Source organism: Lactuca sativa, chromosome 5 (genome assembly GCF_002870075.4).
Source record: "Lactuca sativa cultivar Salinas chromosome 5, Lsat_Salinas_v11, whole genome shotgun sequence".
Lineage (NCBI taxonomy): Eukaryota > Viridiplantae > Streptophyta > Magnoliopsida > Asterales > Asteraceae > Lactuca > Lactuca sativa.
In genome coordinates, this window is record NC_056627.2 from 249,679,298 (window position 1) to 249,699,989 (window position 20,692).

Consider the following 20,692-nt stretch of genomic DNA (forward strand, 5'->3'; position numbering starts at 1 on the left):
ATGGGATAAGAAAAGAAAGAATCTTGAATCAAGAGAATGGCGCTAGAAATATGATAGCCTAGAGCCTCTTATTTATAGTAATTGAATTTTCAAAAACTACCCTATATGGTTACTTAATGACCTTATAGTTATTTAAACGAATAAACACCCCTTTATAATACTATTTTAAATAGATTTAAGTATACTTATACTAAACTAATGTTTAAAGTACTCAACACTAGTCTTATGACGACTGCATCGTCAATACCTTTCTAATGATATATATATATATATATATATATATATATATATATATATATATATATATATATATATATGATTTATACTGTATTTTAATACGTAAATATGCTATTATAAATTATAAATCGTTCATACGAACTCCGTTTTCAACATTTTTATATCCACGCGTAGCTATCGACGAGAACTACAACTTTCGTTTAGATTCCGTCGACTAATTTTGAATTTATTTTTCATCCATATTTTTATAAAATTGAATGATTTTGCTAAAATCATAATTCTCTCGTACAGACTTCATTTTTGGCATTCTTTTTCTCAAAATTCTTATTTTAAAGAGTACTATGATTTTATTTTCGGTGAATTTAGCTAAAAGTCAACCATTCTCTTCGTAGCTTTTTACGTCACATTCCTTGTGCACGACTGACTTTTATATTTTATAAAAATCATATCTAATTCATACGGATTCGGATTTCGAAGAAATTTATATTTTCGAGATCGGGACGACGTGTACTTTCTAATTCATATGTAATTCATACGGACGATTCGACTGATTTTTCCAATTTTATTATATTATAAAAATCGTAAAAAACATAGTATTCATATAATTCTTGTTTATTACGTCAAATAGGTTACAATTGTTGACCCTAAATATTACTTTGGTTAAGATTATTTATCCAAGATAATCTTCTATCAAAAAGTCATTTTTAACACTTATTATCTCTAAATTGTCTAGCCCAAATCTGTGGGCGTTACACCAGGCGTACAGGGAGTATGTTGGGCGTACATGGCTCAAGTTAATCGCGTAAGGCAACCAAGTACGTTGGGCATACGGACATCTAGTACAAACCCTAATTTTTAGGGTTTGGACCCTATTTAAACACTTTATCTTCTTCTTATCATCAGCCTCCTTCCCTCAAAACACTTTATCTTCCTTTTGAGCTTAATATGGTCCCTTCAGCCATCCTTGTGTGTATGAGCTACTCATAGAAGCTTAGAATGTTAGATATTAGAATTTTTGATGTTCTTAGGGAATAAATTGTCATCTTGATCGGTTTTAATGAACCATGCAAGAGTTGGTATCCGTATTATGGACTTAGACGGATAAAAACGGTTATCGGGTCCCTTTAAGTCATGCAAAGGAATAAGGTTGCCAACTTTATAGTATTAAGACTTCGTTTAGCAATAGATCTAAGGTTAATAGGGACTGACCAGTACATTGGGCGTACTCAACAGCTGTTGACTTTCATTGGATTTTGTGGTTTTGGCCATATTTGGATTATTAGGGGTTTGGACGTTTGGTAGGTCAATAACCTTTTAGACTTTGGGCCACTGTGAGGTTTTAGGCCTTCTTGGACTTAGGCCTATATTGAACTTTTGGTGTCGTTTAGGAATTGGAATACTATTGAACTTTTGGTGCCGCTAAGTTTTGGGCCTCGGTTATTGGGCCAAGTAAGGGAAGGGTAAAATGATCTTTTACATTGGGTGTTGGACAAATAGACTAGATTCTCGGTTATGGTTATGGCCTAATTATTAATTGCGGTTGTATTTGATTGGTTAGCGCAAAGATTCTCCTGTTCAGCAACCTAAACATCTGTTTAACTGACAGTAGACTGAGGTGAGTTTGTTCACTATATTGTAGGACACTAGAATATGATATGTGCTTGTAGTCTTTGTGACTGTTGTTATATGTGTTGTATGCCTATGTGCTTGTTTGTTATATGTATGTGGAGTGAAATAGATGCGGGGGGTGAAATAGACTCGGTACAGCCTGGTGCTTACATATGAGTTGAAATAGACTCAGGGCTGAAATAGACCCGGTACAGCTTTGGGTCGGCACATGAATTGAAATAGACTCGGGGGTGAAATCAACCCAACAAAACCTTGAGCTGGCAAATATGTATGGTATGCGGGTATATTTGGTAACTCACTAAGCTTTGTGATTACGGTTTATGATAAAATGTTTCCAGGTACTTCTAGTTCGAAAGGAAAGGGCCCAACGTGGCTGCATCGCATCCACCCTTGTTTTCGCACTTTGTGATTTTGGGATTTTACTCTGATAACTATTTTACTCTGAAATACTTTCGAATGTTTACAATAGATTAAAGATGTTTATGGTTGAATTAAATATAAATATTTTACCTTATAATTTTTGGGTCGTTAAACTTTTGATCCGAGATTAGTTTTAAGCGCATTTAATCACTGACAAAACCTACGTTTCCATTTTTCTTACCCTATGAGCTTTCAGCAAAGGACAAATTTCTTGGTCCATTGACATCGATCAACGAAATAGACCTCCTTCTTTCACTTTTGTCGTTGTCTTCCAATTCAAATAGCCCCATTAAGTGAGTGTTCCGCGAGAAAAGAGAGGCTGAACCCCTACCTTGACTAAGAGAATGAGGTTATTCTTTTGTTGTTGGTCTCTTCACTCCTTCGCGACGCCTCTATGTACTACATAAGGGGCGGACTAAGGGCCCATTGGTTCTACCTTCTTTTCTTTGTCGGCTCGACCCTCGGGAACAGATTCATAGGACCGATATCTCAGCTCATATCGGCCGTTTTAAGCCAACTAATCGGCCAAGAGTGTCACACCCCCGAACCAGGCGGCGGAAACGTTCGGGGGCTGTCGTGACTCAATTGAATACCATAACATTGAATATATATGAAACGTAACAACATTCGTCACCATGCATTAATATAGTACAACCAGTAGAGTTTACATGAAGTACATTGTTTAAACATTACATTCCCAAAAATAAATTGTTCGATTCGTACATAAATAAACTGCAAGCCATCACTGAATATGATTTCCTTTGTTTCACTGGTTCCCTGAGAATACAAGTATTTTGAAAAACGTCAACATGTGAAATGTTGGTGAGTTCATAAGCGGTATTTGAAGAAAAACAATGTTTCGTATCGTTTGAAAATCACCAGAAAATCCGATATTTTCTGAAAAGAAATGCTTTTGAAAACGTTTGTGGAGATCCATAGGTATGCTTGTTTGTTTCTATACTTGTAAAAATTGTTCATTAAAGTTGTATGCATTTCGAATCTGTATGTATTGAAAAACCCTAGGAAAACCCGATGTTTTCCTAATTCCTTGAATTCCATGAAGTTACATTGAAACCATTGCATAGCGTGTAGTGTCAGTCCCAGGCGACGTTGGATTATTTTTGAGCATGATTAATTGCTACAAACACGCATTACACAAACGACCAGTTTATAGCTATACTAAAGATCCCGTAGGCGTCGTCCGTACTAATCACGTTATCCAACCGCCCTGACTATGTGTAGTCCCACATCCGAAGAGAAAGAGGACACGAAGACCTCAATGACTCCATTAACCGGTTGGGGATAAAAAAAATGTACCAGGGGTCCCAGACCCGCCTCGCATGAAATGTAGACTTTACTAGCAATACCAAAGGACCCTTGGGGACCAGTAGTATACAAGCCATTGAAAGCCCTTTTACGTTGTGTCAGATCGGTAAAACCCAACACTTCGTAAGATAGAGGTCTTCGGGCCTTAAGATCAGGTCATTGGGCTAGCTAGGCCCAACAAACAAGATTTTACACTTTTGGGGCCCAAAGATGGTGCGTAGACGTCTGTGCACACTCGCATGTATATTGAATTCCCAAACGTTACTTGTATGAATCGTAGTGTCGTAGTGTCGTCGTGTTAGTAGTTTCGGATTTTATTGGTTCGAGACCGAACCAATTCGTTTAACAACGACTTTTGGTATTGTAGTGTATTGTATTTCGTCGATAGTCGCGGTGCCATCATTTGATCAAATTGCGTGTATTGAATTAGCCTTGGAAGTTTTCTGTTTTCAGCCCCTCATTGTTTGTAAAATTTACTTTTTCAACCCTTTAATTAAATAACTTTCCGGTTTGATCCTTAAATCATTTTTCTTGACATTTTAACACCAAAAATTATTGAAATTGATATTTTTCAGCATACTTTTTAATGAAAACAGTTTTAGTCCCTGAAATTGCAGTTTTCTCGGTAATAGCCCTTCTTTTTCGCAACTTTGACAATTTTGGCCCAAATTGTAAAATTTTTGCAACTTTAGTCCTTTTTAAATTTAAAAAGCATTTTAAACCTTTGAAAAGGACTTGAAACACTTATAGTCCACTGTTTTACAGAAAAATACAGTTTTGGCCCTCCAAAACAGAAAATCTCGCATAATGGGCCTCATTGGGCCGAAAATGTCATTTTTAGCCCATTAAGCTTGAAATTGGTGTTTTTAATCCTCCAAAAGAGTATATTTCCAGAAATTGTTTTATTGAAACTGTTTTAACACATCTCATCCATCAGAATTCGTGATATGTCAATTTGGGCCCTTAACTTTGTATTTTTCACATTTTAGGTCCAAAAATTGTGTTTTTAGCCCAAGGAAATTGTTACTAAGCCATTTAGCTATTTTTCTAGAAGCACTTTGTATGTAGAAATATATTTGATGCTAAAATCATTTAACATAAAGTATATCTTGGTTTTGAGGGGTTTTGTGGCTAGATCCAACATTATAACACACAAAAGCACACATATAAGCATGGAAATCATACAAAGCATACAAAACACATATAGATCTACACTTTCACTTGTATTCCCCCCCCCCCCACAAAACTCATTAAAACAGAAAATAGGGGGTATGAAGCTCACCTTAGGTTGTAGTTTCGGTTTTTGAAGAAAATATGGAAGAAAACTTGGTGATTTTTGGCCTTAGCACTCTTTCCTTGAAGATCTCGAGTTTGAGGTGCTTCTAGGATGTAAGATCACGATTTTTGCATGGATTAGGAAAAGATTTTGATAACAAAAAGAATCTAAGTCATAGATCCAAGCATAATCTTACCTTAGATGAAGAATTTGTGGAAATTTCCTCTTGAATGCTTCCTAAATTTTCGAGATCTTTAAGTGGAGAGGGAGGAGTTTTCTTGAGTGTTCATGAGAGAGTTTGTGAGATGTGTGTGTGTTTGAGATGGCCGAGAGTGAGGGAGAGAGGAAGAAAGGAAGTGATCTTTGAAGTGATATGTTCCTAGAAGTATGAGATGTGCATGGAAACATGTTGGGTATAAATGAGGTGGCAAGCAAATAGTCAACTCTTCCATTTCCTCTTGGGCTTGGGCATTGGGCCGAGAATTTGGAAGGGAAAAGGAAAAATTTGGGCCTTTGTCCCTAAGCCCAATATTAGAGTTAATTTTGGGTATGTTTTAAGCCTAAAAGAATGTGGTAGGATTTTTATATTTTTATTGGACTAGTTTAGGTTATTCATGTATCAAGGCTTTTAATTCATTTCATTCTAGGCCCAACATGGCCCAAAATGTTGAAATAAATTAGTGTGGATCCAATTAGAGCCCAATTAGGGTTCTAAGCCCATGATAGTCTAATTGGAAGCTTATTGGTCCATTTGGATCCAATAAGGAAGTCCTAGTCCAAAGTGGACTTAAACAAGGGCTTCTAGGGTCTCCAATTGTTTGATGACTATTTGTAGTACTTGTATGATGTATTTGATTGAAGTTTTTGATGTCATAATCATAGGTGTTACACATGTTCTTAAGCTTTTGATTCACATTAGCTTGAGTGTATAGATTACATGACACAAAATTTCCAGTTGTGACAAAGAGCGTTTCTTTTGAATTGGCACTGGACTGACATCTGGAAAGCTTATGACATGGTGAGATGAAGCATGTGCCCATCACTCCAGCAATGGCACCAAAGATGAAATATAGAGTCCCTATATCCTTGTGGTTAGTGGAGAACAGCCATCGGACCGGATTTGTCGTAAAATTAAGATTCTTTCGTTTTCTTCCTTATCAGAGAGGGCTGAGACTCAATAAAGAAGTATAAAATATTTACTGTGTTTTACCATAATTATTAAACTAGGGTTAATTATGTGTAGTGGTTATAGATAGTATCAGTACCGCTCTGCTCACTATGTGGATTTTGTATTAGCTTTTGAGGTGAGGTCTCGCAAACTTACTTACTATGTAGATTATATGTTATATGGCAGCCATACAAGAGATAGACCTCTTGGAGGGAATATAGTGGAATCAATGTAACACCTATTTCAAGGTATTTTCATTTTTCAAGGTATTTTCAATTTCAATACAAAACAATTATATTTCTAGCAAAACAAATCCTTATGTTGGGCATACATGGAGGGTACATTGAGTGTAAGTCATAAAAGGGATCGTGATTTTTGCTAGGTACGCAGGGCGTAGACATGTAGTACGTCAGGCGTACTCGTGCTTATCCCAAAACCCTAATATCTAGGTTTGTGAACCCTATTTAAGAACATTAACTCCTCTTGGACCTTCTTATAACCACCTTCCATCCCTCTTAGCCCCCCATATCAAAACCCTAATCATTAAATGTGAGTTTTGAAGCTTTTGAGTAATATTTTGGTGTTCTTGGTGGTGAAGGAGGATCATTGGAGAAGAGGTGGTGCACTTATGCTCTAAGATCTAGAATCTACACATCATTTTTCATCTATAGTAGGTATAAAGTTCAAATCTTGAGGCATGATTCGGTAGATCTTGTTAGGTTACAAGTTTATGACTTTTGTTTCCCAAAACATTGGTCCAATAAGTATGGTCTATACCAGACCATTTGAGCTATCCTTTCGGAAGTTTTTGAGTGTTTGGTGACAAAAAATGTAATCTTGGTCCTTTGTATTCATCCATGAAAGAGTTATGGGGTTTTATATGGTAATATAAGTTAGTGTTTTATATTTTATCTCTCTTTTGCCATGTAAAGGCATAAAGCTGGAGACTTTATGGATTAGAGTGCCTTTTTAGATCAGATATGAGGTTGGTTTGAAGTTCTTAATGACTTAAGACCTTAGCATTGGATTTTGATGAATTGTTGGTTACACCGTCCGTAACTTAGGTTATGCCCACCGTAGCCTGTTTTGAGCCCATAATCAGCATGGTGTTCTACGTCATGCTTAGATCTATGGTATGCCATAGGTAAGTCAACAAGGGTTTGACTTTTGACTTTCTGGACTTTTAGTCAACTGTGAGTGTTGGACTTAGAAGTGGGAAATCGTCTTTTGCCCAATTGAGGATTAGTTTGGTATTTGGACTAATTGAGCCAGAGTATTTACCTTAATTGTTAATTAGGTTAATTTTATGTGATTAATAGGAGAAGTCTAGTACTGGTAGTACGTGTGCGAGATTTAGTATTCTTCTGTGCTAGGTGAGTCTTCTGAATGTGCTTGTGGGTTGGAGGAACCAATGTTAGCTCACTAAATTGTGTATGTAGGATGTTAGTTGTCTTTGTGACTCTTGCATATTTGTATGATTGGGTTGAAATAAACCCCAGGGTTGGGCCCCATGCATGGGCCCATTAGTATATGACCGGGTTGAAATAAACCACATGGCTGGGCCCATGACTATGTGATGGGTTGAAAGAGACCCTAGGGTTGGGGCCCAAGGCTAGGCACATAACTATATATTGGGTTGGAATATACCCCAGGGCTAGCCCCAGTTGTATGTTTGGTATGTGGTAATTTAGAGAACTCAATAAGCTTTGTGCTTATAGTTTATGTTTATGGTTCAGGTACGTATGAAAGGGAAGGGCTCAATGTGATGGCACAGCATCCCCCTCCTCATGATTCCGCACTTATGATTATTTGTACTCTGATGTTTGACATTTTGTAATGTGGTTGACTTTAAGACATATAATGTATGGAACTAATGGTTTTTAAAATACAAAATATTTACCACTATTTTTGGGTTGTTACAAGTTGGTATCAAAGCCATGGTTTCATGGATTCGAGCACACTTTTGAGTATATTAGAACTCAAACTGAGGAATTGTTAATCTTTTCAACAGGAAATGAAATTTTAAAATGCTTTTACCATGTGGAAATGGGGTATGATGCGTGTAATCAATCGAGCTCAAGTAAGTGGTTCCCAAAATACACACACCCTTCTGTTACGAATATTATATCAAATATGTCAACTGAATGCTAGAGTATGGCTAAGGATACCTTAAGGAATCATATGATAGAATTGTCTGATTTGTGTGTTGCCTTATAGCCAAAGAGGATTAGCTGTTATGTGTTTCTCGAAATTGATATTGACTAAGTTAGTTGCTAAGTGTATGCTATAAAAGTTGTATATGATTAGGTTCATATAGCCCTAGAATGATCGGTTTAGCCTCATTTCATGTTCCTTGTTTGGTTGTGGATTTAGGGTAGAATCATATTCAACATTATATATGATCCCATTTTGTGTACAACTTGCATGCATAGGGAAACCAGCGGTGTTGGTTGAGGTTCTCGGTATAGCAGGGCGGTTGAATTGAGATTTCCTAGGCGAACCTAGGAAATGTGATAGTAGGTTTGTATGTTGTTTAGAATAGGGATGGTGTATATAGATCTAGTGTGGTGACTTAGGGGATTCGGGATGGTTCTTGAGGAAAGTACAGATAGGTGTGGAAGGTGGTATTAGGCATGTACTACGAAAGCATAGGATATGTACTCGAGGCAAGAACATTCTTGGAACTCTTAAGGATTTTTATAGAGGAAGTGCCATCAATATTTTGATGATCGTTTATATGTTTGTATTCAGTTGAGTATGGTTTCCACTCGAGGAGGAGCTTCTGCAACTGATTATGGCGCTGGTGTCAAACCAATAGATGATCGGTTGCACGAGTTTATCACATTAGAGATCACTCGTGGTACCATGGAGTCCACCCGTATGATTTTTGGTACCATCAAGGAGGGGATTATGGAGCTCCTGTACGGGCGACTCGGGGCCCTTTGGGCGGAGATCACTTCGGGATAGTTAGGAGCATAGACTCCCTCATTTCGAGAGTTCAAGGCCTGTGGAGCTATAGAGTTCTTTGGGGATAAGGACCCCATTTCTAGCCATTGACAGATCACTGACATGGAGGATGCTCATCAAACAAGATTCTTCCCTAAGGGGGAAAAGGTGGGATTTGCCTCCTACCTTCTGAGAGACCGAGCCCGAGACCAGTGGGAAGAGTTCGGTCATGCATTGGGGACTGATGCAGTAGTCTCCATGTCGTGGGTGGAGTTTCTTACGAGATTTCACGAGGAGTTTGCACCAATAATTGAGGTTCAGCAGATGGTGAGGGAGTTTCAAGACCTTCATCATACTACAGAGGCTATGGCAGAGATCACGGCCAAGTTTCGAGAAAGGGCCCTGTTAGTTCTACAATACCATGACATGCTGAAGGATGAGATCAGGGATTTTCTGAGCTATTCGGGGTGAAAGACCCTGAATGATATGATTGTGAGGGCCTGGGAAAGGGAAATTAAGTTAGCACTTCAGATGAAGCGCAATATGGAGTAGGGGAAGGCAAAATTGGGTCAGGCTAAGAAGCCCAAGACATCTGATTCACATACTAGAGGCCAGTAGGGTCGGAGCCGTTATGGAAAACCGCATGGTCAGGCATGTCCAGCAATGGGTTCAGGTTGTTCCAGATGTGGTCAAACTTGTAATATGAGTAAGAACTTCCCCAGTGATGCATTCATTTGTTTTCATTGCAATCAGACCGGCCATAAAAGGTCGATTAGCCGAGGCTATCAGGAGGGGAAGTAGCAGCGCCTGCACTAGCCACCTTGAGGATCACCAATGGCCGCCAGGATAACGCAGAGACACCTATGGTGAAGAGCAGGGCATTTCAGTTGACTACCGATGAGGCTTGAGCAATGCCAGATATGGTTACCGACACGTGATTTTATCATATCTTTTATTACTTTCTTTATTTATGTTTATGTTATGTCTGATCTTGTATAGGGATTTCTTAGTTAATGGTATGACTTATAGCGACCCAATTTTCAAAAGAAAATTTTCATTTTTGATTAACCAAAACACTATCCATAATCGTTGAAATTACGAAATACATCTATTTCCAAAATCCATATTAAGTACAATTTTATTTCAATTCATCAGAGTGTCCTATAGAAAACGCCTGAGAGAGTGCACTCCGCACCATCAAGCCTTGCCCTTGCTCTTGGGCTCAGAAGTACCTGAAACAAATCCATAAATTGTAAGCTAATGCTTAGTGAGTTCCCCAGAGTATACCGCACATATAATCCACATATCACATATCATATTAGTCATAAAGCTACATATATCACATTAGCCATGCATACCACATATATGGATGCCCTGAAAACCCTCTAGGGTCTTACTCCGGGTGCCTCGGGAACCCCCCAAGGTCTTATCCCAAGGATGCCCTAGAAACCCTCCAGGGTCTTACTTCGCGTTCCTGGGGAACCCCCCAAGGTCTTAGCCCAAATGCCTCGGGACCCCCCCCCCCCCCCCCCCCCGAGGTCTTTACTAAGGATGGCTTGGAAATCCTCCAAGGTCTTACACATAGGTGCCTCTGGAACCCCCCTGAGGTCTTTCATGCAAGTGTCACAAATAACTAGTGTATCAAATATTCCATAATCAACTACCACATAACAAATAATGGGCCAACCTTGGTGCCTTAAACCCATTGGTATGGTGAGGAGACTCACCTTCGTCTAAAGAATCTGACGGTTGCTCTCCTAACAGTCGGTAAACACCCGTGCTGAAAAATAATAACATTACTCAATGTTAATACCATCTATGTGGAGAACCTAAATCCCCAAGTCCTTTCACAATGGCCCAAAAAGTACTCCTTAGCTAATGGGCCCAAATTCCATATCTAGAATCATCAATGGGCCTCATGGCCCAGTAAAGCCCAACCATAATATCCATGGCCCAAAACAGATAAACTAGCCTACTAACTCCAAAACGTGACCAGGCCCAATGACTCGTTGAGGCCCAAAAGCTCAAAGGCCCAAAACAAGTCCAAGCCCAATTGATGTGCATATGCCTGGCGTACCACCCTGGTACGCGCAGTGTACTGAGTCCCTGAGTAGTACGTGCGGCGTACACTAACTTACGCCCAGTGTACAAACATATTAAGCACTTCCTTCCATTAAGTCCTTAATACTCGATGTTCTAACGTCCAAAACCAAATCTAAACTCATTAAGACGTCCTAGGGCATAAAGTTGGCAACTTTATGCCCTTTCATGCTCTATGGGACTTAAAAAACTTCATTCTTCACATTAGAACTTCATATAAGGATCCAAACTCTTGCATGGAATCTAGATACTCCCCAAGCTAGCACATTTATACATCTAGCGTGCTCACAAGGCTCAGATCTAACCATTTCAACCTTTGGAGTTGCTCAACTCTAAAGAGAAGGTCCAAAACCAACAAAAGGGACCATAAAGAAAACCCTAACTAGATCTAAAGAATAAGAAGGAAAGATCAAAGCTTTATACCTCCAGAAGCTCCTCAAGATGAACTAGATACAGATTCTTGAAGCCCAATGCCACTCCAAGCTTGCTTGACAACTCCTTCTTCTTGAATGGACACTAAAATGGCCACAAATGCACTCCTTAAGCTCAAAGCACACTTTCTAATGGTTTTGAGGGTTTTTAGAGCCATTTAAAGCTGAAAGAGGCTGATTAGGGTGAGGCTCAACTGAGATAAGGATGCTTTTATAGGTCTTAAGTCCGGAAATTAGGGTTTGCACATCCGTCACGTACGCCTAGCTTACTCTTGGTACGCCCAGCGTACGTGTTGTCCCTCCACAATCATTCTTGCAAAGTACGCTAAGCGTATCCATCAGTACGCTCAGCATACTTCAGGGACTTATTATGTAACATTTAAATTTTTCAAGGGCTTCAAAGGTAATACTTGATTTGGAGTGTTACATGACTGATCATGTTTTGTTTGATTCAGGTGCTTCCAGATCCTTTGTATCTCTTGTGCTTAGCAAGAAATTTAGTGATGCTCTCAGGATTCTGGATTATCCGTTGGAGGTAGAGATTGTTGATGATCGTTCTTTGAGTGCCTCGAGGGTTATCATCAGGATGGATAGGTTGGGTCCCAATGGGGGCATGATTGGCTATGATCACCAGCAATTGAGAGTTCGAGCTCAAAGTGGGGGACAACTAGTTATTCCTGGCGAGGGAGCTTTGCATTAACAGGCTCTCAATTCAGCTACAAGAGCCAGGAGATATCTTCAGCAGGACTGTTTTGGGTTTTTGGCTTATCTGGGTGATACTTGGTTTGGGGCACGACAACGTTGAGTAAGGTTCCTATTGTTCTGGTTTTTCACGATGTGTTTCTTTAGGATTTTCCAGGAGTGCCTCCCAAGAGGCACGTTGAGTTCTGAAATGATTTAGTTCCTGGAGCAACCCCGATAGCCAAGTTCACCGTGTCGTTTGGCACCATCGGAGATTCAGGAGTATTCTACACAGCTTTAGGAGCTATTAGATTGGGTTTATTAGTCAAGTAAATTACATGAATGGTCCCTACGGTTTAGAGTAATTTTCGTGTTTGGTCCCTAACTTATTCTTTTAACTCAGAAGGTCCCTAGTGTTTATTTTTGTTATGCGTTTGGTCTCTGTCTTACCTAAAATGACTATTTTGCCCTTGATTTTTTTATTTATTTAAATAAACACACCTCAACCCCACTCCACTCACCTCACCTTACCTTACATACCCCATAATTTTTACCTATTTAAATAATAGTCTTTTTAGGTAAGATAGCGACCAAGCTTGTAACAAAAACAAACAGTAAGGACCAAACGCGTAACAAAAACAAACAGTAGTGACCTTCCGAGTTAGAAAAATAAGTAAGGGACCAAGCACGCAAATTACCCCAAACCATAGGGTCCATTCATGTAATTTACTCTTAATTAGTCTGATCAGTTCACCATAGGAAGCATCGACCCTGTTCGTGAAAAAGAAGGACAAAGCGTTACATGATAAGTATTATAAAAAATGAGTGTACGAAATTACTTTCGTAATGGATTTATGAGTATCAAATAATAGATGTCATATTATTCTATTTAAAATCGTATCATCTTTATAGCCAATAACCATGAAAATAAAAATAAAGTCAATTTAAATAGACATATTTTATTTTTAATGAATCTTAAAGCTATTTTTTGATACATGTTTTATATTTAATATTTTATTTAAACTTTTCATATTTTTAATTTATTTTACACTATCTATTTTGAGGACAATATCATTATTATAAAAAGTAATTTTTAACTAATTTTTTTTTATTAATTTGACATTTTTATTTAGATTTTCCATTTAAAATTTATAGCTATGTTTTTAAAAAATAAGCTTTAAATATATTATAAAAATTATGTTTCAAATTTAATATCATATTTAGATTAACAAACTAAGTATATCATATTGAGAATAAAGAATTAATATTGAAATTACAATAATATTGGATTTAAAATATTAATTTAAGAAAAAAAGTTCAAAAGTTAGGGGTTACAAAGGTGTTGTTTGTTTGTTTTTTTTTTTTGAGTTAAAATGTCTGCAGTCTGTGGACCATATCTGTAGACCTCTGCAGCAGAAGAGGTGGACCAAACGTCTGCAGTCTGAAAAAAGAAGACTGTTTGTTTTTTTTAACATCTGCAGACTACTAAAATAAACTAAAATCTAAATAATCTGGTTTTTTTAAACTACAAAGTGATTTTTTAATATATTTATGACTTTGTTATAAATAATTAACAAATCTAAATCAACTTTTATGTATTAATGTATAAACAGTGAAAATAAAAATGGTATAAATTAACGTATATATTTGATAAAAAAACAAACAGTCTGCGAAGGCTAATGTCTGCGTGTGGTCTGCGCCGTGCAGACAAAAGATACTAGGAAGATCTGCGGACAAAAAACAAACACCACCTTAATGTGGTTGAAAAAAAATTCTTGCGTGTATATATATATATATATATATATATATATATATATATATATGAGTGTGTGTGTGTGTGTGTATATATATATATATATATATATATATATATATATATATATATATATATCATTTCATTATATACTTATAAAGCTTGCATTTTTTCTTGAACCATATTCATTTGAAACTTCCATGTATTTTTCCTTTGACCACATTCATTTGAAACTCCCATGACTTTTCAATTTCTTTCAAATAATTATTATAAGTTGGTTAATAAGGTTAAATAAATATCAAACATAAAGTGTAAACATATATAAACTAAATTTCAATATTAAAAATTTATATTTTCTTCTACTTATAAAGTTTGTTTTTAACTTTTAACATATTATACTTAATTTATTTAGTCTAATATGTTGTATGTAAACCGTTATCATTTTAAAGCTACAACTTTTGATCAATTTGTATAAAATACTTAAATTGTTAATTTAAATATAACCTTACAGTATCAACTTAAATATAAAATTTAGTTTAATTTAAACAACCCAAAGAATATTTTGTAAATAGTTAAAAGTGATAAATTATAGTGTATTTCTAATCATGATTATAAATTGATTAATAAGGTTAAATAAGTATCAAACCTAAAGTGTAATAAATAATAAACTAAATTTAAATATTAAAATAATATTTTTACTTCTACTTATAAAGTTATGTCTTCAACTTTTAACATATTATACTTAATTTATTAGATTTAATATATTGTTGTATTTAATAATTATCAGTTTCAAGCTACAACTTTTGAACTGTATTGACAAAATACTTCAATTGTTAATTTAAATATAACTATATACGGTCAACTTCAATATAAATTTCAGTTTCACTTAAAAAAACCCAAAAAATATTTTGTGAATAGTGAAAAGTGATAAATTGTAGTGCTAAATGCAAAAAACTAAATTGTAATATCAATTCACTAAAATATTTCCTAAAGATATTTTTATAATCGTTAAAGGTTTTGAAATAAGTAGCTTAAAATAACTTACAATAACAATAGTTAAAAATAACTCTATATAAAGGATTATATTGTTACCTTTAAAATAAATAAAAAAATGTTTGATAATAAATTTTGAAAATGAATTAACAATAACAACAACTCTAAATAATTTAAACCATATATTATATTTAATTTTATTCATAAGTAACCCACAGGTAGAAGTCATTCAAAAAATTGAGATTATGCAGTTTTAATAGATATATATATATATATATATATATATATATATATATATTATCATATAATTGAAAATAATTAATATACTATATCAACTTCGTATACGAATTATTATATTAAATTTAACGACATTATTGTTATATTTAAATAAACATATATTTGTAAAGATTTCAGCTATGTAGATGTTTCAGTGCAATGCGCCGGCATTCGCCTAGTGTGTGTGTGTGTGTGTATATATATATATATATATATATATATATATATATATATATATATATATATATATATATATATATATATATATATATATATATATATATATATATATATATATATATATATATATATATATATATATATATCGACATTTTAATGCTTCGAAAAACTGATTTTCCTCAGCATTTAAAGCTTCTGTTAATTATTGTTTTCCTTTTTGAGGTACACACATCAAAACATGTATAAGAGTCAACAAAAAACTTTAATACATTTAAGAAGTCAACATATATTTACAATTTTAATAAAAGACAGCAAAAAGTGTTTGACCATGGTTCCTTGTGTCTCCATGTGAGATAGAAGTGAAGGCTGCTCTTTTCCAAATTATCCAAATACCATTTCTAGAGTTTGAATGTCGAACTCATCTCGAGGGCTTTTATAATTGTAGTGTTTCATCCGATATCCTGAGAGATGTTCAGCATATGTAAATCTTCAAAAACCCTACCAAGAGTGTAGTGATTAGAAGCTGATAAATTATTATGTATATAATATACTATTTTTCGAAGAAATGCAGTGGTACTAATTACTCTTGCATTGTAGGAAACCTTTCCATATCAAGAAATCTTGATTTTTGGTTCCAAACGGTGCATCATAACATCTCCAAATAATTAACACAAGCTCACACGCAACATAAGGAAATACACAGCCAAAGTATATACAGATCCAAAAGAAGAAAAGGTTGCATGTTGTGTTAAAAGGATGAAGAAGATGGATAAATTAAGGTTAAAAGAATGAAAGGGAAAACATAAGAACGGGGGTTTGAGAGGAATGAAGCCTGGTCCGATGTTGTCATCTTATACGAAGAAATTGCTGCAAATTCAATTAATCGAAAAGGATGAATGCATCGAGCCAGCCAACATCCCCCACAAACCACTATCTGTCTCATCCTCCTCCTTCTAAAGATAGATCGATGATTAATATACTAACTGCATCTAATCACCCCACCCGCCCACCCCCACACACCACCTAACCATTGGTTTCTGGAGAGAGAGAGAGAGAGAGAGAGAGAGAGAGAGAGAGAGAGAGAGAGAGAGAGAGAGAGAGAGAGATGATGGAAGGGGAAACTGTGGAAAACCCTAAGGCCTTTGCATAAGAGAAATATCAAATATATAGAGATAGAGGGTGCGGATGGGGTATCTTTGACTTCCAACGCCCCCCCCCCCCCCCCCCCCCCCCCCCCCCCTTATTATTTTATTTATTATGTTAATATTAATATCATAATCTTAATAATATATCAAAAGAGAGACTACGAAAAAAAATTAATGCATTTTATTGAGTTGTTATTGTATTATTAATACTTTATTTAAGAAAATCTGATATCTACTTTTAATTAATTTGGTGCCATATTGAACAGTAGTTATTAGAGAAAATCGTATATGGATATAAAACTATTAATTTATTATATATCTGTATAATAATAGTAATTAATAATATTAGAAAATATATAATGTAATTTGTTATAATATAAATTTAATAATTGTTTGGTTAATTTAATGGTAATTATATATTTGTTCGATCATTTCTAAACTTATAATATTATTCTACACTCAACAATTTTATGTATCAAAATGGAATAAAATGATATAGATAGGATGATATTTAATTTCTCGAATATGGGATTATCTTCAATCTATTAAACTATTCTTAAACAAAGTAGTATATTTCAAAGTATTCACATTTATCTTCACCCAATGCTACATTCTACCACAAATTCCCCATGAAAACCCCCACTTGCCACCTCATGTTCCAGTGAAGTGCAACGTCAAAGAAAAAGCCTACCTTCTTATCTAACTCCTCTTGGGGTGTTTATTTGAAAGATCCGTTGGATGTCATCTAGTCAAAACATATATCCGAATAATCTGAACTAACTTAAAATCCAATCTAAACTAACCAAATTATAATTCTGGATCATTTTCACAATATATGGTTCTCAGGCGTTGAGACATTTCACAAAAATATAACTTTAACGTTAACAAAATTAATTTCTCAAGTTTGAATTCCCAAATTATTATCCATTCGATGTCATCTTCATGAACTCAAATATAAGAAAAAAAAAATAGATTCTAGAGTGCATATTTCTTGATATAAAAAGCTTAAGTTCATCTTTATTTGGGTTTATTTTTGTTAATTGATAATCGGTACGTGTTAGACAGAAGTGAAGATAATTAATGATTATTTTACATATTTAGTTGACACTATTTTGGATAAAAATCGAGCTTTAGTTGTTTTAAAAATTACTGAAAGATGAAATTTTTTTAGTTAACATGATAGGTATCCGCTCTCTTTGTTGTTAGTTGGGCGTAGGCCGCGTAGCATAACTTCAATTTAGAAATAAAATACAATAAGAGTACTAAAAGCCTTGATAGTTCAATTCATGGGTCTAGATGGGGCCTTCATGAAGGGTCCATACCCTGACCAAATACTAACAGTTGTAGGACTTGATTCAAATAATGATATACACCCTCTAGCATATGTGGTAGTGGAGAATACGAACAACTTCTAGTTTCACATTTATTACAAATATACAGAAGGTATAACTCTCTCTATGTGTTTACTTTTAATTGCTAATCAATTGAATATGTTTGAATGACATTGTATTTCAACTAAATGTGGTTAAATGTCAACCATGGGCTTGTACTTGTTATTGCTAAATTATTTCCAACTGTTGAACTTAGATTTTGCATTAGGCATATTCAAGAGAATATGAGGCGGTGTTGGAAAGGAAAAAGAATTAACAGACTATCATTGTGCATGTGGTTAAACAACTAGCACACTTATGACTGAAAGAAAGATTGAAAGCTTTGAAATGAGGCACATGAATGGCTAAGTAAAATCCAACCAAAGCACTCGGTCAAATCACACTTCTTAGGTAATGTATTAAAAAAATTATGCTCTAGTTTTATTTGGAAAGGAACTTCCATAAGGATGGTTTTGTGCCAGCTTTTGTGCACTGATTAATTTTCGTTGCAAACATGACGTTATGTCTTATGCCCTGGAGTCATTGCAGACAAACCTCCATGGTCAGAGGGGCTGAGTACTACTAGGATTTGGATTTGAAGATAGGTCAATAGGTTATCCACAATATATTCTGCATGCCTTACTAAGTCACCATAACATAAGTTAGGATGTCAATTTAATGGTATATATGTTCAACGGTAAGGGCATTGTCTTAAGCTCAAACAAGTAACATGTGAGAAGTTTTTAATTCAAAGTTACAAGGTGGTCTTGACAAATCCATAATAACATGTTTAAAATACATCTAGGAGTTCCTAATATAGAGGATTTGTATTGTATAAAAGGTCATTGGCAAGGTACATGGACCACTAAACTCAACTTCCATGTAACACCAAGTTCCAGATATAACTAATTTTGTGATTTTGGCATTTAAGATTTAAAAATATGAGATTTTTGGTGGCCACAATGTGGCGGTATAGTCGCCACGACGTGACATCACCCGATGGAATCACGCCTTCATTAAGGCACCATGACGTGGCAGCCTGCTGGCCATGACGTGGTGGAGGCCTGCATGCAAAACCCGAATTTTTCGTGTCTTAAGTCATATTTATGGTATGTAATGACTAGGGTTTGCTCACCTTCAGTCTTCATCACCTCCCTGTCGTCCTAAGCAACCCCTAGCCTCCATTTTTTAGTTCTTGAAGCTTGTTAGTGGTTTTTGGTGATATTGAAGGAGAAAAAAGTGTCCATTGAGAAAAAATTCAACAAGCAAGTTCCCTCACCACCTTATTGCACATATTTTGGACCTTTGTAAGTCCATAAGTTCAAATCTTTATATGTTATTCTTCTAGATCAAGATTTTCATGCACTTTTATCCATGGTTGGGATAGCTTCAATGGATGGATTCTATAAAGTTGGCAAATTTATGGATCCTTGAGGTCGCTTTGTAGTTTCTTGTTCCAAACTTGAAGTATTATTGAGTTTTGATTTCATGCATGAGGTTCTGACCTCATTTTCACCATTTTTTACCTAAATAGAGTTCAAGACATGCATTGGGCATGAATGTCCATAAAGCAATGATTTTTATGAGGTCTTTGGGTGTAAGAAAGTTTTTTGGAAGAGATGAGTGTGTGGCATAATGGATTAAGGGCTTAATCCATAAAGTTTTCTAGGAAAAGTTCCCACAACGTGGCGATATGCTCACCACATCGTGGCGAGTGGGTTTCTATCGGCTGATTTGTCCTGAGGCTACGACGCTATGGCAAAAGCTTGGCCAAGAGGTGGTGGCCAGCAAAGTTGACTTTTGGATGTTGACCGTTGACCGTTGACCGTTGACTTTTTGACCAAGTTTGACTTTTGGTCAACTTGAGGGTTTTGGGTTATAAAATTGAGATGGAACCTCTGATTATTGTATAGGTGGCTCGTAGCACCAGTTTTTGTTTCAGGTGAGCTGTGTTGATAGTATGTTAGCCTGTAAGGTGAGTTTTCTCACTATACTTTGTATTGTTGTATGTATCCTTGTGTGTAGGATATTGTTATGTTGTAGTGATCTGTTAGTTTGGTAGATTTGTTATGATTACATGTGTTTGTTCGTTATTGTTTGCATATATCGACATATTGAGGTTAGGTTGAGGTGGTCCTGCTTTGTGTTGTAGGCCAAGAAACTTGGTCGATCCGATTGATACTATAGATCCAAGGAGGGCGGTCCAGCTCAGGATTATAGGCTCAAGAGAGTGGTCCAAACCAATGTTGTATGTGACATCCCCAAATTCACGGTCATTTTAAAAATTTCATTTATGCTTATTTGAAAATCAGAGTATTCATTTTTAAGAATAATATTGCGAAATTTGTTCCTAGAAAAACATGATAAATATATTATCAAAGCATTTCCAAAGAAATGTATTTTGTTTATATTAAAACTTTGGGATGTCATCGTTAATACAGAAACATAAGCATAAACTGACCTTACATTCATTTACACTAGTGATTTACATCTTCTTTAATCTCTCAGTGAAATGTAGCTTCATATCGACACATGTGATACAAATAAACTAAGTGAGTCGGGTTGGTAAACTTTGCGAGTACATAGAGTTTTCAACCCACAATAATATAATTATTATGTTTAGTCGTTAAACAATTAACCCAACTTCCCATCCCCATTATTTTTTTATTCTTAAGGATCTACCCTAAGAATCATTTATTCATCATTCATTCATTCCTAAGGATTGTCCTAAGGAATAGGCACGAAGTCCATCGCTGTTAGG

General features: G+C 35.5%; 1 long non-coding RNA gene across 1 annotated transcript; it reads right to left on the bottom strand.

The window, feature by feature from the left end:
• Positions 1 to 15,659: 15,659 nt before the first annotated feature.
• LOC111878318 (uncharacterized) lies at positions 15,660 to 16,477 on the bottom strand. Its single transcript, XR_002845683.3, has 2 exons — positions 16,001 to 16,477; positions 15,660 to 15,914 (listed from the first exon to the last, which is right to left on the bottom strand). It is a non-coding gene; the product is annotated as an uncharacterized LOC111878318 (long non-coding RNA).
• Positions 16,478 to 20,692: the final 4,215 nt, after the last annotated feature.